Genomic DNA, 15,365 nt, shown 5'->3' on the forward strand with positions numbered 1-15,365 from the left:
TTGAGTATTTCTCATTCAATTAAATCAGTTTTCCCTTCGCGACAAGGCAAAAATACATAAAAACTCAAACTATCTGTATTAAAAATTACGAAGTAAATCTTAAAGACTTATTTCCTCGAAAAAATTCCAGAAAGGATTAAGCATGATTTAATTCGCAATAATAAATGAAGGCGTTATTTTTGTGTTGCGAAGCTTAGTGTCTCTAGATTGGCAACAAATCTACAATTCTGCTGTTTCAAATGCAAACAAATATATCCGCCATGTTATTTAAAACTTAACCGCACTTAAACAGCTTTTAAATTGTTGATAATTGTACAAATATTGCTTCCAGAATTACGAAAGGCATAAAAACTTTAACCGGAAGATAAAAACAACATAATTCAATCATTTTTAAAGGAAAAAATGTACAATTTAAAAACATATAAGAGTAAAGAACCTGAGATCAGTGAGCCGGGTAACAGAGTGGATATATTTATAAATATATTTATATACGTTTGGCGCAGCTGATTGAAACCAAAATACGAGGTGCACATCTACATGTTATAGTAGTCTTATATACAAAATTTCAACGTTCTGAGGCTACTCGTTTTTGAGTTATGCGAGATACGTACGCACGTAGGTACATACGTTCGTACAGACGCCACGAAAAATTCTCTTCAGAATTCATTTTAATGCAGTTTTCTAGTTTTTTTGGAGGATAAGAGTCTTTTATTCTGTCCTTACGTATAGATATTACGCAAAAACATGGTTAAATTGCATTCGAAAGCGGTCAAAGTGGATATTTTCGTTGAAATATGCTGCCTGAAGCTTTTCGCGATTACAATACTTCCTTTTTACTTCGTACAAGGAAGTAAAAAGGAGCAATGTTTTCTTTAATGATTTTTGTTTTATGTTCTTAAGTATAAACATACATATGAATACAAGTAAATTTGTACTTCTGGTTGTGAACATATCAGTTCTCAAAATGTTCAGTAAAAGAGCCAATAAATTTATATCCGAATGGCAGGAGTAAATGCGGATTGCTTTATCTATCAAATTGATGATTAATCATATTCTTTACATAACTGTATTATCAACTTTTTTATTGTACTTCAATAACCAAGTGTTGTCTTCAAATAACTGAAGAGAAAAATATTTAGGATGTATCAATTATATGTTACTTGATCTGTGCATTTGGCATATTACAAACAAAAAACATGTGCTAATTGTTTACACTTTCAAAACTTTTTCTAAAGCATGCATGGCTCTTTTTAGCTCAAAAGGGTTTTTAATTTTGTTTTGGGATTTTGCCGTTTAAAGTGGATTAAATAGCTGTATCCCTTTTCAAATTATTGCCACCAAATATTATCGCTTTGTATTATTTTTAAAGAAATTAAATAACGAAGAATCTACATGTAGCAACACTGTTTGAAATAAAATATTTTCATCTCCAACACACGAGATTATTGCCATTTGGGAACGTAAGATTTTTATCTTTTAGTATCGAATATTTTCTGATTTTGCTATTGAATTGAATTTTATATGGCCTAAATGCAAAGAACGTGGTATTTAATAAAGTTTATAATAAAAACAGGAAAAGAAAATTTAACATTGATATGATAAATAAGAAAAGGGTGAAAAAATAGAAAAATGTATGCTAACATTTAACACTACATCGGGAATTCTAAACATATCCTGCTGTTAAGCTTTTAAAAAATTTGTGGTTGTGTTGTTGTGGTATGTGGTGCAAATGCAAAAAAAACCATGCTTAATAATAATGATAAAAAAAGAAAATAAATGTTAGTAGAAGTGAGTGCAAGAGCAGACTGGTAGACTGCGAGGTCAGCGAGAGTGTAAAAAACCCTGATAAACTCTTGCTTGGATCCACCAGCAGCTGAACGGCAAAGTTGTTGAACACTGATCATTCAGTTCGGGGTTTTTCCCAAATGTATACAAGCCAAATTCCTTTAAAGTGTCCTACACGAAGGCATCCCTTCTCTTAGGCGGATAGCCCTTCAGTGTTTTGCCATGATTAAATAAAATAAAACCCTTTTGGGTGGCTGTTCAAATTTGTATTCTTCCAGATTTCTTTTTTTTTTTTTTTTGGTTGGTAATCTTTAGCATACACATTATACGCTTAGATTAGATTAGACTTATAAGGTCTATGCGTGTGTTTAAAAGGATGGCAAAATGCTTACCATTTTAAAATTTTTTTTAACTTTAATGCGTGTTTATTTATTTATTCTTTTTTGTATTGAAAGGTGTGTGAACTTCACTTCAAACAACATGATGTTCTGAGACAAACTGAATTCTTTGATGAAAAAACTGGAAAGAAGGTAATTGTACCACTTTCATATCCTCGTTTAAAAAATGGAGCAATTCCAAGTCTGTTTCCTGATGGTCCGAGTCATCTTAGCTCCAGTGTTTCATCAAGGGAATCACCAGAGCTTAAAAGACTTAAAAGAGAAAGAGATGCACTTGAAAAAGCAGTAGCCTGTAGCTTAGCTGAAAAGGAAGAGTATGAAAGAAAACACATGCTTTATAACTTAGATGAACTAAAAATTTGTCTTGATACTGTGATGTTACCAAATAACTGGATAGTTATACACAGGCCCATTCATACCATGATTCTTAATATAATCCAAGAATTCTAAAATCGCTAATTATTAATTGTAATTTGAATATATCTGTAGTCATTGGAAAAGTACCAATTAAATCATTGAAGCAAGACCTAATCCCATCAAAAATCAAAAACCTTAAAGATCTTTTAAGTATTTTAGAGAGCGTAGACTTATTTGTCTCTAATGCTTCATCTGAAGACAATATTCAACATTACTTACAAATTGTAAGTGAATTGATGACGACCTTAAAAGAGAGAATTCCACATAAGAGCAATGAATAAATTTTCTCCTTGAGCAAATATCAAACTTTAACTCTGAAAAACAACAATATAGGTATTCCGCAGATTTTTTAATATTTTCTTCTTTACTTAACACGATTTCACCACACGCATATAATTTTATTCGAAATTCGGAAAATATTATTATGCCACATCCACGGACCATACAGAAAATTTTTTCAGATTTTAATAAACATCCAATAAATGAACAATTCAACCAAAAATTCCGAAGTTACATAAAATTTAAATTTCGAGAATTATCAGAAAAAGAACTGCCTGTTATTTTAATGATTTATGAAATCCACCTAAATCAAGCATTTGATTATAAAGGTGGTAATTTGTGTGGAATGGCATATAATTGTAAAAATGCTGCATCTAGTGCATGTGTTTTCGTGATTCGTAGCCTGTTATCTGTTTATAAGGATGTTGTACATATTTTGCCAGTGGAAACACTTTGTGCAGATAACTTGCACACTTGTATTAAAAAAATTGTAGAAAATATTGGGTTTAAAATTATTGCTGTTGTCACCGACAATAATTCAAATAATAAAAAGGCTATGTCTCTGTTTTCATAACCACCTAAAGTTAGTATCGTTTATCCAAATCCTGTTCACAAATCTAGACCATTGTTTTTATTATTGATACAGTGCATATTTTAAATTGTATTAGAAATAACTGGGTAAATCAAAAAAATAATAATCAGACTATGTTTTTTCCAAGTTTTGATGATGCTTCACATATTGAAACTGCATCTTTTTCTTGTATTAAAAAATTACATGAATTTGAAACTGGTAAATTATTAAAGTATGCTTATGGTCTGACAATAAAAGCTCTCTATCCAACTAACTTAGAAAAACAAAGTGTAAAGCTTGCATTGCAGATTTTTAATGATAATGTTGTTGAATCATTGTTTTCCTTTGGTCAGCAGAAAGAAATAATACACTTTCAAGAAACTGGAAAATTTATTAAAATAATAAACACCTGGTGGTCAATTGTAAATGTAAAATCTATTTTTAAAGGGGTTCATAAAAATAATATATTTGAAATGCCTTTTACTGTGGCAGACAATGATGAAAAAAATATTTTTATGAACAAATTTTTGAATTGGTTAGATAGTTGGAAAAATTTGAATTTAGCATCTGGTTCCCTGACCAAAGAAACTCACTTTGCAGTATCTCACACAACATATGCTTTAATTGAGATGTGAAGTTATTGTATAAATGAACTGGGTTTTGAATACCTTTTACTTGGCAAAATACAAACGGATATGTTAGAGGCTAGATTTGGTAAGTATAAGAAACTGGCTGGAGCTCACCATAATATTTCAATCAGACAGGTTTATGAAATAGAGGATAAATTAAGACTTCAGAGTACTTTACCAACCTTAATAAATTCTTCAAAATTTGGAAAAATTCCTCTTCATATATCAGATTTTAAAGATGCCGAAGAACAAGCTTTTAATGACACTGATGTTCAAACGTTCATTGATGATATAACAGTTGATGATAGTGACATAGACGACATAAAATTGGATATACCTATTTTAACATATATAGCTGGATATTGCTGTTACAGTATCCTAAAAAGTTAAAAATGTGATGTATGTAAATCCAGTATTACTATTGATAAAGAGTTAGCTTTGGAAAATGATGAAAATATTCACTCATTGATTAAGTTTTTTGATAGAGGATTAATGTATCCTCATTCTGATATTTTACATGCTGTTATATATAATTTTATTGTTGTGAGGAAACTAATTTCAGACGAATATGAGCAAAAATTTTTATTTTCGGCTAATCCACGAGATACAGTGTGTAAAATTACTTTAAATTTATTTCATGAAAAAATTTTTTTGGAACTGAATGACTGTGCAAAACTTCATAACCCTCAGATTATTTTGAAAAATATCATACAATCGTCAACAAATATTTTTCTAAATAATTACTGCAAAAAGTTAAATGATAATCTTTTAAGCAATAATTTAACTAAGCATTGGAAATTGGAAACATTAAAAAAATTGTTTATGTATGTAGCAAAAATGAAATATGTTATGCGTTTAAGGTACAAAATAAGAAAGTGAAAGTAACCTATTTTTTCTTAATATTTTCAGACTTGTAATTCATTTTTTTAAATGAATATTTTCTGCAGAATGTGTATAATATGTTGAATAAAATAGTGCTTTTTCTATTTGTCTTGAGTCTTTGCCACCTATTCCAAAATGCATGCACGCATACACACACACAAAAAAAGGGAAATATTTGCAATTATCATACAAAAGTGCTAAAGCTTTAAGGTCTGTTATATAATATACTAAGCTTTTTCATCATAAACTAAAGATATATTCATTTTTGAAGATAAAATACTTTCTCAATTAATATTACTTTCGTTTATATTTTAAAATCAATATCTTGAAATTTTCTAATCTTATTTTAATTGAAACAAACGTGTTTGTTACATTAATTTTAAACTGTAAGGAGGAAGTATGTTCAATTTGTAGTCAAATACAATTCCAGATGACTAATTTTTATAGATATTCACTAATATATTATTTTCCTTTTATTGTATGTTTAATTCTGTCAAAGAAATAAAATTTCTAGAAATATAGTTGTACGTATACAGGGTAAAATGCATCTGATAACTCTATAAAAAATAAACTAGAATAAAAAAGTACTTTCATTTCTTCCCAGCTGTAAGGCCTCATACATTTGTACTAAGTTATTTTTTCTCAAAGGGATTTACTGTAATAAAAAGTAAGTAGCATGAAGTTGCCTAAATAAACATTTACTCTCCTTTTTCTCACTATAATACATGGTGTCATTTCCTATTATTTTTAGTTATAATTGTACTGGTAGAAAAATTTCAGGTAAAAAATAAATCTTTTTTTAAATTCGTTTTGCAGCCTAGTTGTGGTACTTTCTTAATAAAGATCTGAAATTATTCTGAAAATTTTAAATCTTACCTTAACACTAAACTCCTTATTCCTTACAATTCTAAAAATTCAGGGCATTTGATCTATTTAGATGTTTTAAAAGTTTCTGCTGATTATCCTGATAAAAATATTCCAGTAAGTGCATATCAATTATACAACTTCATATTTATCATTTGCTAAAAAATTCTTAGATAAGTTACAATTAAATGATTTTTAGGAACAAAAATTTACTAGTTACAAGAAAATTATATATGTACATATTAAACAAAAGGGATGTAAGAATGAAACTTGAGAATTTTGAATTCCAAACAAATGTAAAGTTTGTTGAATTTTTGCAAGTTTCCTTTTTTGTTATTGAGAAAGATGCAATTACATATTCTTCAAAAATAGGAATCTAATTGAAAAAGCTTAAATGTATGGAACTTTTTGTGCCTATATTGAAAATTAACACTGAATAAATACCAATATATGTTCAAAAATAGTATTCAAATACTATTTTTGAACATATCATACTCCAGGCTTATTATATGTTACAAAATTCAATCCTACAGTGAAGTGAACAAGATCAAAATCGGAAAATTACTAAACAAATATGTGTAAATAGCAAATGTTGTTAAAAACTGATATTGCAAAAATAAAACATGATTAATAAATTTAGGATTAGGGATTTTTAGTTTTAATCAACTGTTAACTTGTCATTATGCATTATTGTTGCCTTTTTATTAAGGAAGAGGATATTTAGTAAAATATATATTCAAAAAACAAACCAGCAACAGCCAGATCTTAAACATGTATTTTATTACCGCCATCTGAAGTATGTTAAATCAATTTCTGTTCTATTATTTTAAGTGTGAAATTATTTAAGAAAAGTTAAGATACGTATTTGAAATTAGGAAATGCAGTCGATGAAGGACAAATCGGATATACATATTTATTTATTTATTTAAAACCAAATGATATAAGCCTTCTGCAAGGGGGGACTACGTTTCATTTTCTGTCGTCTTAAGGGAATAACAGCGATAAGTGGCTTCATGTGGCAACCATGCTGTCTGTAGATAAGGACGACTTTAGTGACATAGTGTCAGCCGTGCCGGGGCTTTGTATGTAGGAGGTACTGAATTATCGCAGTTTTCCATTGCACAGGAAAAGATCTCAGATCAAAAATTAGCTGAATAATATGGGTGAGTCTGCAGATAATGAATAAGCCCATTTTTGAAATCATAAGGTCTGTGATGTTATCATGCCCAGGACTTTTCTTAATTTTTTTCGCCATAGCTAAGAACATCTAATGGGTTGATTACGATGCTGTTGTTTGTGCATGGTTTTGAGAGAAATTGCGTGATGGTGTCATCGACAATATTTGCTGTGTGTAACTCAGGAATGTTGTTAATGATAAACTGAGTAGCATAGTGATCTGCGAGAGACTGAGCTTTGTCAGTTTCTGTGTATGCAATCCCATTTTGGCCTTTAAGGGGCGGAATATTTGTGTAGCATCTTTTTGTCCTCGAGGTAGCTTTCCAAATAGAGTTATCATCTGTAGATAGTCCTTCGAGGTAGTTAGTCCAGCGTTTTTGTGAGTGTTTTCGAGTTTGATCCTTGACATCTTAGTGTAAAGCATTAAGCATTCTTCTATCATACGGGTGCCTTGATTTCTGCCGTTGCTTTCTGGGATGATTTCGTCTGTTGATCAGATCTTTGAGGGCTTGATTTTGAACAAAATTTTTAACAGGAATATGCCTAGTATTATTTTGATATGCAGAGGTCAAGTCATTAGTAAATTTTGTAACTTAAACGTCTAACTCATCGCTAGTGTGTATTGTTTTGGCTTTGTAGTGAGTGTTGTTTACAGCTTTGGTATAATTAGACAAATTTGTAATAACGGCTTTTTTGTCTGCCGTACCATGGCAGCTAACGTCCAGTTCGATGGAGACTGGATTGTGATCCGAGGATAATTCATCTAATGATTCAATGTGAAATGGTTCTCGGATATTTTTTAACACAAAAAATCAATGGGGGTAGTTAAGTTAGGGCCATAGTGTGTTGGTTAAGGTGGAGCTGCAACATAAAGATTGGCTGTGTTAGCAAAGTTGTAGAGGTATTTTCCTGCTACATTAGTGTTTTTCGATATCAAAATGTCCAAGTCCTTTAGTGTTTTTAACTTTTTTCATTGTGGAAGGCAGTTTACCATTTGTTTATTTTTAACAATTCTACCCTAAATTTACTTTTTTACGGGACCTCCTTTTTGGTGATAAAAATTAATCTTTGATGATGTTGGAGTAAAGCCACAGCGGAGTAGAGAGCATAACTAGCGCACGGGGCAAAATACCTTTTTGGCACCCCCCTTCCCCCGAAAAAAACACAGTGATATGATGAAAATCTTGTTTGGAGACCATCTGGGCCATCATACACCATTGTAAAGGCATTAAGCTTATGAGCCTCGTATTGAAACCTTCCTTAGGACACATCAGAATCAACACATCAGAACTACTTCGACCATTTATTGCAGTAAACGAAGTAAAAATTGGACTCATATTATTATTCATTCAAGTTAATAGACCAAGAAAATGAATCGTGAAAAGAGGCCTTTAACATAAACTTGATTGCGAGTAATGATCAAACGTTTGACTAATTTTTAAGAACAATTTTTAAATCTTAAAAAAAAAAAAAAAAAAAAAAAAAAAAAGAGGCTGTAAATTGTATTTTTTATAAAAACGATGTAAAACGGTAATAAAACAGTAGAGTCAATTGGAGTAATACCGTCATGGACTGCCATTTTTTTTTTTTTTTTTTTTTATCAGAGCATCATTAAAATACTTTAAAGTGGAAGTGGACATCAAGTTTAGAAACTCACGAGTTTCATACGGTTTCACAACCTTTTTCCTCCCTTGATAAGAACTCATAAGAAAAATGTAGTAAACGTGGCCGCTGATGGGCCTTAATTAAATGTGTCTAGCGAAATGTTAATTACATAATTAAAAATTACTTGACTTAGGTATCTGACTTTAAGTACAATGTCTTCAATCTGAACAAAAAAACTAACTTTTGCAAACTTCTAAAATATTAATTTTAATAGATATAATAAAAAATTTGAGAAATTGCTGTATAAATATTCTTAATAATTATTATTTTTTTTTTTTTTTTTTTTTTTTGAGTTTTATGATATCAGATGGAATGGATCTCTGTAGCGACACTAGTGGTATATCTTAGAAGTTGTGTTAAAGGTATCGCTATAAGTTTGATCTTTAAAACAATTAATTAGGTAAATGGGATGGGCATTAGTAGAGTGTGCGCAGAGACTTTTCTTTACGTGGCGTAAAGATGTTGGCGAAATTTAATCAGAATTTTAATATTTTTATTTCGTAAATTAAAAAGACCCATTTTTCATAATTTGAAGTGAAAATTAATTTGTTTTCTTCTAATTGTAACTTAGCCGCTTTCTTGTGGTACGTATTAATCTTACTGAAAGTGACATTATAAGCTAAAGAGGACCTAATGCATTATCATACTTTCGGCATTTTGTACGTTGTTATAATTAAATTTGATATGTTATATGTAGCATGGGAATCAGCTGAACATTTAATTTGAGAGATATTGTGTTTATACTGATTTCATTGAAAAAAATGAATGATTTGCAAGAAAATTCCTGGTGTCAGTGTTCTGTTTTTTAAGAGAAATGTGCGATTACTCCTTCTGTAAACATAATCTCTCAAGCGCAAATCGAAATTGAACACTGTAGATTTAAAGCGTCAGAGGCATTGCAGTTGTACCGTGTACGTTAATTTATAATTTTGTTTTTTAAATTCTGTTACATTTTTATATTTGCGAATATATAATCCGATTGTAGTGGTGTAGACCTTTTCCTGACGTCTTAAGGAAATGTTGTGGAAAATATATTGTATGTGTAACGTAATGACTCAAATTTTCCTTAAGCCTTGAAAGTAATAGCAACTGAATTCTGATTATTTTCATCCACGAAAAGTTAGGCTTCGGATGTCAGATTTTGCAAAATTTATTTTGGTTAAGTACACATTTATGTTGTAATTAGTATACAGTGTTTTGATATTACTATATAGTGTTACGGACATTGATTATTTGTATTTCTACAAATCTTCAATTTTTTATTACGATTGTTGCATTTAAGTCGTCAAATTTAATTAACTTTAGGAAAAGTTTCGTCTCCTGGTAAAATAAATTGGTTCACTCTGTAATTGAATAATAAATGCTTTGATTTTTCATATTGCAGGTTTTAATTTTTATCAATGTTGGTATTTCTAATAATTTATTTTAATGTAGGATAATTATCCTGCCAGTCTTAATTATAATGTGATAAACTATTGAATAATATTTGTTTACTCTAATTGCGTACTGTTACAGGCTGTTTGGTAGTTAAAGCAGTCAAAGCCTATTTTAGTTATTTAAACTGGTCCTGCCTTTTTATTGCTACAGTACAAAGTCCGAGATCCATATTTGTCGAGCAATTTTGGCTTTTTTTTGGATATTAGTCATCAGTTTAAATCTAGTAAAATATATAATTATAAAATTAAAAATATGAAGTTGTGATTTATGAAATTCTGAAGCATTTTTATGACCTTAAGAGAATGAAAATATACCGTATTTGACGGCATATAAGACACACTTTTTTTCTAAATTTGGTCTCCAAAAAGTTACCTGCGTCTTATACGTGAAGGACACAGGTGAACTTTCAATACCAAATGCTATTTTTATCCCGGATAAAGATCTAGACAAACTTTTTTTCCTTGTGTGTGGCCTTCTAAATAATTGTGCGTCTTGTATGCCGTCAAATACAGTACTCATCATCAAACAAAAAATCAGCATTTGTTTGCTTTATTAAATGTTACTTTGAATGCAATTTGTTTTCTGAGATAATACTTCATTTTCTGTAATAATACTTTCTCTTTAATTCTAAATGCAGACATATCTTGTTTAAACTTCCATTTTTCAAGTTATGTAATTGCTGTGTTGAAATTCCCTCTAAATTGTCAATTAAAATTTTTTATTTTCGGCAACCTCTCACTTTCTTCACTGTTGGTAGTGATATTTTCTGGGTTTAGAGCCATGCTACAGATTTCGTCTGTTAGTTGATTGATTAGTGGGGCCTTTTCAGCACAAAGAAAAACTTGTGTTAAATATCATCTTCATTTATTACTATGGTTTCATATTTCTTCACAAATTCCATTAATTGGAAAAATTTACTTTTTTGTTTAAAAAATCTGAAAAACTTTAAATTCATGGCTATCATCATAAATCATAGCATCCGCAGCTACATTATTGATGATGTATTACGAGATTAGCTATTAAAGACATGTTCTATTGCATGCTGACAATAAGCCTGAACTATATTAGTTATACTTCCTGTCAATTTCTTTTGCATGTTAAGGCTTATCCGAGTCCAGAATAAATAAATTTCCACATATACTTATTCACTGAGGGTGCTGGACATTTTGTGGCTTGATGCAGTCTCTGTAGATCCTAAATTCTGCTGCTAAGCACCTTTCTAATTTAAAGAAAAAAAAATTGCTACCCCTAAATATTGTTCCTAGTGCCTTCATTATATTCTAAAAATTTGGCTGTCCCTTAATTTTGTGTTTGGGGCTTCTCTAAATTCTAAAAATTTTGCCTCTCCTAAATTCAGCTGCCCGGTGTGGCCGCACTAGCTCCATCGCTGGCCCTGGGCTTAAATCAATAAGTAATCAGCTATTGTCAAGTCAGACATCACTAAATGCAATCTTATCGCCTATCAATATCATTTACAAAATCTCAACACTTTTGTGTTGAATTTTAGCTTGTAAACACTTTCAACGCTTTGCACCACAGTTAGATAAAGTCTGTAATCATTGCCAAAAACATAAAATCAACATAAAATGCTACTATGATCTTTGGTATTCAGTTAATATTTTTTTAAAAAAATTGTTTAAACATCATTACATGAGTCATTTTTCAAGGTGCTGTGTAATGATATTCATATGGTGATGAAAGCAAAAAATAATCATTCATCAGGTTGGCGTTATGGCGTTAGATAAGTAAGTATTCAGTAAGTGGGTGTAAAATCAACTATGTTTTTATGTAGAATGTTTTAGTTTGAGATGTATGCTAAGCAAAAGAGTCACCTACAGAGCTAAATTATTGATTGTACAGATTTATGCTTATAAAATGATTGTTTCTTCTATGTGGAGGTATTATATTTAGTACCATAGTGAAATTAACAATAGGGACTCTATAAATATTTTATTTTGAAAAATATCAAATGCACATAAACAAGTTATATAAAATAAAAGTAAAAAAAAAAGGGGCTGATCTTTGGAATATGGTAACTGGTAGTTTGGCGACATTTTGGAGGCAATAAAGGTTACTACCTAGGACTTTGGTAATAATGTGAGAAGTACTCAGTTCCGATTACGCGTTATTTTGTGTGAGGGAAATGAGAGATCATGAGATATGTCATGTGACATTAATGGACGAATTACAGTTCTTTAATCGGAAAAGGGGGGAAATCTGGAAAAAATCTGGAAATTTTGTATTTAGCTTTATTCTGTGTTGTGTGAAACAGTGTTGGTTAATTTTTGGATCCCATGGCTCTAACTAAAGTGAATTCGAAATGGGTATTTAGTAGGATTGAAAGGGGTAGTAATAAGTGTTTTTTTAAGGTTGTGTAAGATAGATGTAAAGATGTTTTATCAAGTTATTTATTTTACTTGGTACCTTGCTGTGAACTATAAGTATGATTTTAAAGATCCTGAAGTTTATTAAAGTTTATCCGACACGTAATCAAGATTCTGAAGAAGATTAGGTAAGTTAGTATTTTTAATTATTTGAGGATATTATTTTTATGCATTGTTCTAAATGTAAGGAGTAAATAAAGTAATATGGTATTATTGGAAAATTGTTATTAGCAATGATTTAGTTTAAAGTAATTAGGATTGTAAGCTAATTTTTATTAACTTAACCTTTTGAGGCCGGGGCTTTGGTAGCAGTAAAAGCTATCAAAAGACGGGAAATCTTGAACGGAATGCTTTCCGCCCTTTAAGAAATCACCTCCTATTTGCAACAAAGATTCTTGTGTAGTTTAATGGATTCTCAGAGGGCTGCATCTATGTCGCAAAAGGGAGATCTTTGAAAGAGATAAGTGGTTGAAACCCCAGGGACGTCAAATTTGACATTTCAGCCTGTAAAATGAGGGAAAAAGACATGGCCATTAAAGTGGACAACCCCGTCCATTCAAACAGGGAATACAACTGCCAATATATTGGCCATCCGTCTACAAAAGGTGAATGTATGTGCTTATTTATATTTTAAGTAGTGTTTTTGAATTTAATTATATTTTAATTAAATGATACAGTCAAAAGTCATTAATCCAGACTCGTCGGGCCTTCGGAGATTCCGGATTATCGATTTTTCCGGATTATAGATCATCAGTTTAAATCTCGTAAGATGGCATGCAGAAATTCTAAAATTAAAAATATGAAACCTTAATTTATGAAATAAAGAACAATTATTATCAAAATTTACAAAAAAAAAAAAGCTTAATATTTATTTGTTTACTTTATTAAACATTTCTTTCAATGTAAGTTGTTTTAAGTTGCTTCGATTTATGTGATAATACTTTCTCTTTAATTCTAAAAACAGACACAATTTCTTGTTCAGTTACAAAGTTCCGCTGTTCAAGTCCCGTTAATTTTTGTGCGGAGAATACCGACTAACTTGTCAATCGAAATTTTTTCGTTTTCACTAACCTCTCTGTCACATTCTTCATGTCTTTATCATTTTTTGCAGCAATTCCACTTTTTGTTTGATGGACATCGAAACATACTTTCGTTTTGTATGATCCTTTGGGAGTTCCAGAATCGGAAATTCTATTTGACATAATCGAAAGTTCAAGTTTACTTTTATAAAATTGCTCTTACAATCTGTCAAAAATAATAAGCCGGATCGAATTCGAAGATTAAGGAACAACGCAATCATCAACATTAACTGAAATAGAAAATTAGATAATTTTAGATTATACCGTCCGTTATACATAAAACGCGCACACGAAAACGTATTCTGCGCTTGTGCACACGCATATGCGCAGTGGTAAAAGGTCTTGCGCGCACGCGTAAACACCTATGCGCATGTGTCAACGCGGAACATGCGCAGAAAGTTTTTAGCTTTGAGGTCCGGATTATGGGTGTCTGAATTAACGACTTTTGACTGTAGTTATTTTGTGAATTATATGTTTGTAGGAATTTGATATACGTTTCAGTGGAAGTAAACGTGCATGGAAATAATTTAAATATTTGACACTAAGTATTTGTAACCATTTGTAATGTTTGCGGTATGAATTCGTTGGTGACGTTTATAATATAATAGATAATTTAGAAGTAAAAGTTTTTGGATATTTTATTTATTTTATACATGGAAATGTTCATCCTTGGAAAGGGTATATACTTTTTCGTGATCAGGTAATTTAATATGTGTTCTTTTTACCGGATTTAAAGATTCACAAAAGTTTCATGCATTTTCGTGAAATTTTTCTAATTTATGAGAAAAAAGCAGTGTGCATGGATATAGTGAAGAGTGTGCGCAATGCCATTTTTGTGCAATTCTGGGATGTTTTTTTAAGTAAAAATAAGTCGACGTGTACATGGTTTAGTGATATTTTAATTAAATGATAGTTATTTTGTGAATTTTATGTTTGTTGGAATTTGGTATACGTTTCAGTTGAAGTAAACGTGCATGGAAATAATTTAAATATTTGACACTATGTATTTGTAACCATTTGTAATGTTTGCGGTATGAATTCGTTGGTGATGTTTATAGTATAATAGTTAATTTAGGGGTAAAAGTTTTTGGATATTTTATTTATTTTATACGTGGAAATGTTTATCCTTGGAAAGGGTATATACTTTTTCACGATCAGGTAATTTCATATATGTGCTTTTTACCAAGTTTAAAAATTCACAGAATTTTTTTGCATTTTCTTGCAAATTTTTGTAAATTATGAGAAAATAGCAGTGTAGATGGATAAAGTTAAGAGTGTGTGCAATGCCATTTTTGTGCAATTCTGGGATGTTTTTTTTAAGTAAAAATAAGTCGACGTGTAAATGGTTTATGTGTATGTGCTACTCTGAAAAACGTGCAAGGAGTTTGGGATTGTGCACTTTTCCCAATTTTGCAGTTAATATTTGTCATGATCAAGCAGTTTTGTTACATAAAATTTCTAGCATAAGTGTAATTCGGCTAGTAGATTGTTGGAAAAAGTGTTGAGTAAATAAAAAGAAAAGAAACATGTCTTTACTTCGTGAAGACAAAATGGCGGCGAAAAAAAAATAGAGGGTTGCTGTAGCAGAGTTGGTCGCCAAAAAATCGCCAAGTTACCATAATCAAAAGATCAACTAAAAAAAGTTGCTGTTGGTTTGGAGGCTGGATTTTATATCATTCTGGATATTGGACATTTGGGTTTCAGACTTTGTACTGTGTTTCATTAATTTCGTGCAGAATGGTGCTTTAACTCTTTGAAATCCAGACCCTTTGCTAACTTGTATCCTCAAAATACTGAAC

At 30.6% G+C, this 15,365-nt stretch overlaps 1 protein-coding gene across 2 annotated transcripts in view; it reads left to right on the forward strand.

Annotated features, from left to right (window-relative positions):
• Positions 1–9,076: 9,076 nt before the first annotated feature.
• Sec24CD (COPII coat complex component secretory 24CD) overlaps positions 9,077–15,365 on the forward strand; it is a 114,596-nt gene continuing 108,307 nt past the window's right edge. Inside the window, exon 1 of one of the 2 annotated variants that reach the window (XM_035372814.2) lies at positions 9,077–9,250. The gene's annotated coding sequence lies outside the window, so the exon portion shown is untranslated. Of the gene's footprint in view, positions 9,251–9,376; positions 9,578–15,365 lie in introns of those variants that run through there. The other variant, XM_035372815.2, reaches the window with a different exon arrangement.

The sequence above is a fragment of the Stegodyphus dumicola genome, chromosome 7 (assembly GCF_044657685.1).
Source record: "Stegodyphus dumicola isolate Sdum_Otavi_A_Nest chromosome 7, ASM4465768v1".
NCBI lineage: Eukaryota > Metazoa > Arthropoda > Arachnida > Araneae > Eresidae > Stegodyphus > Stegodyphus dumicola.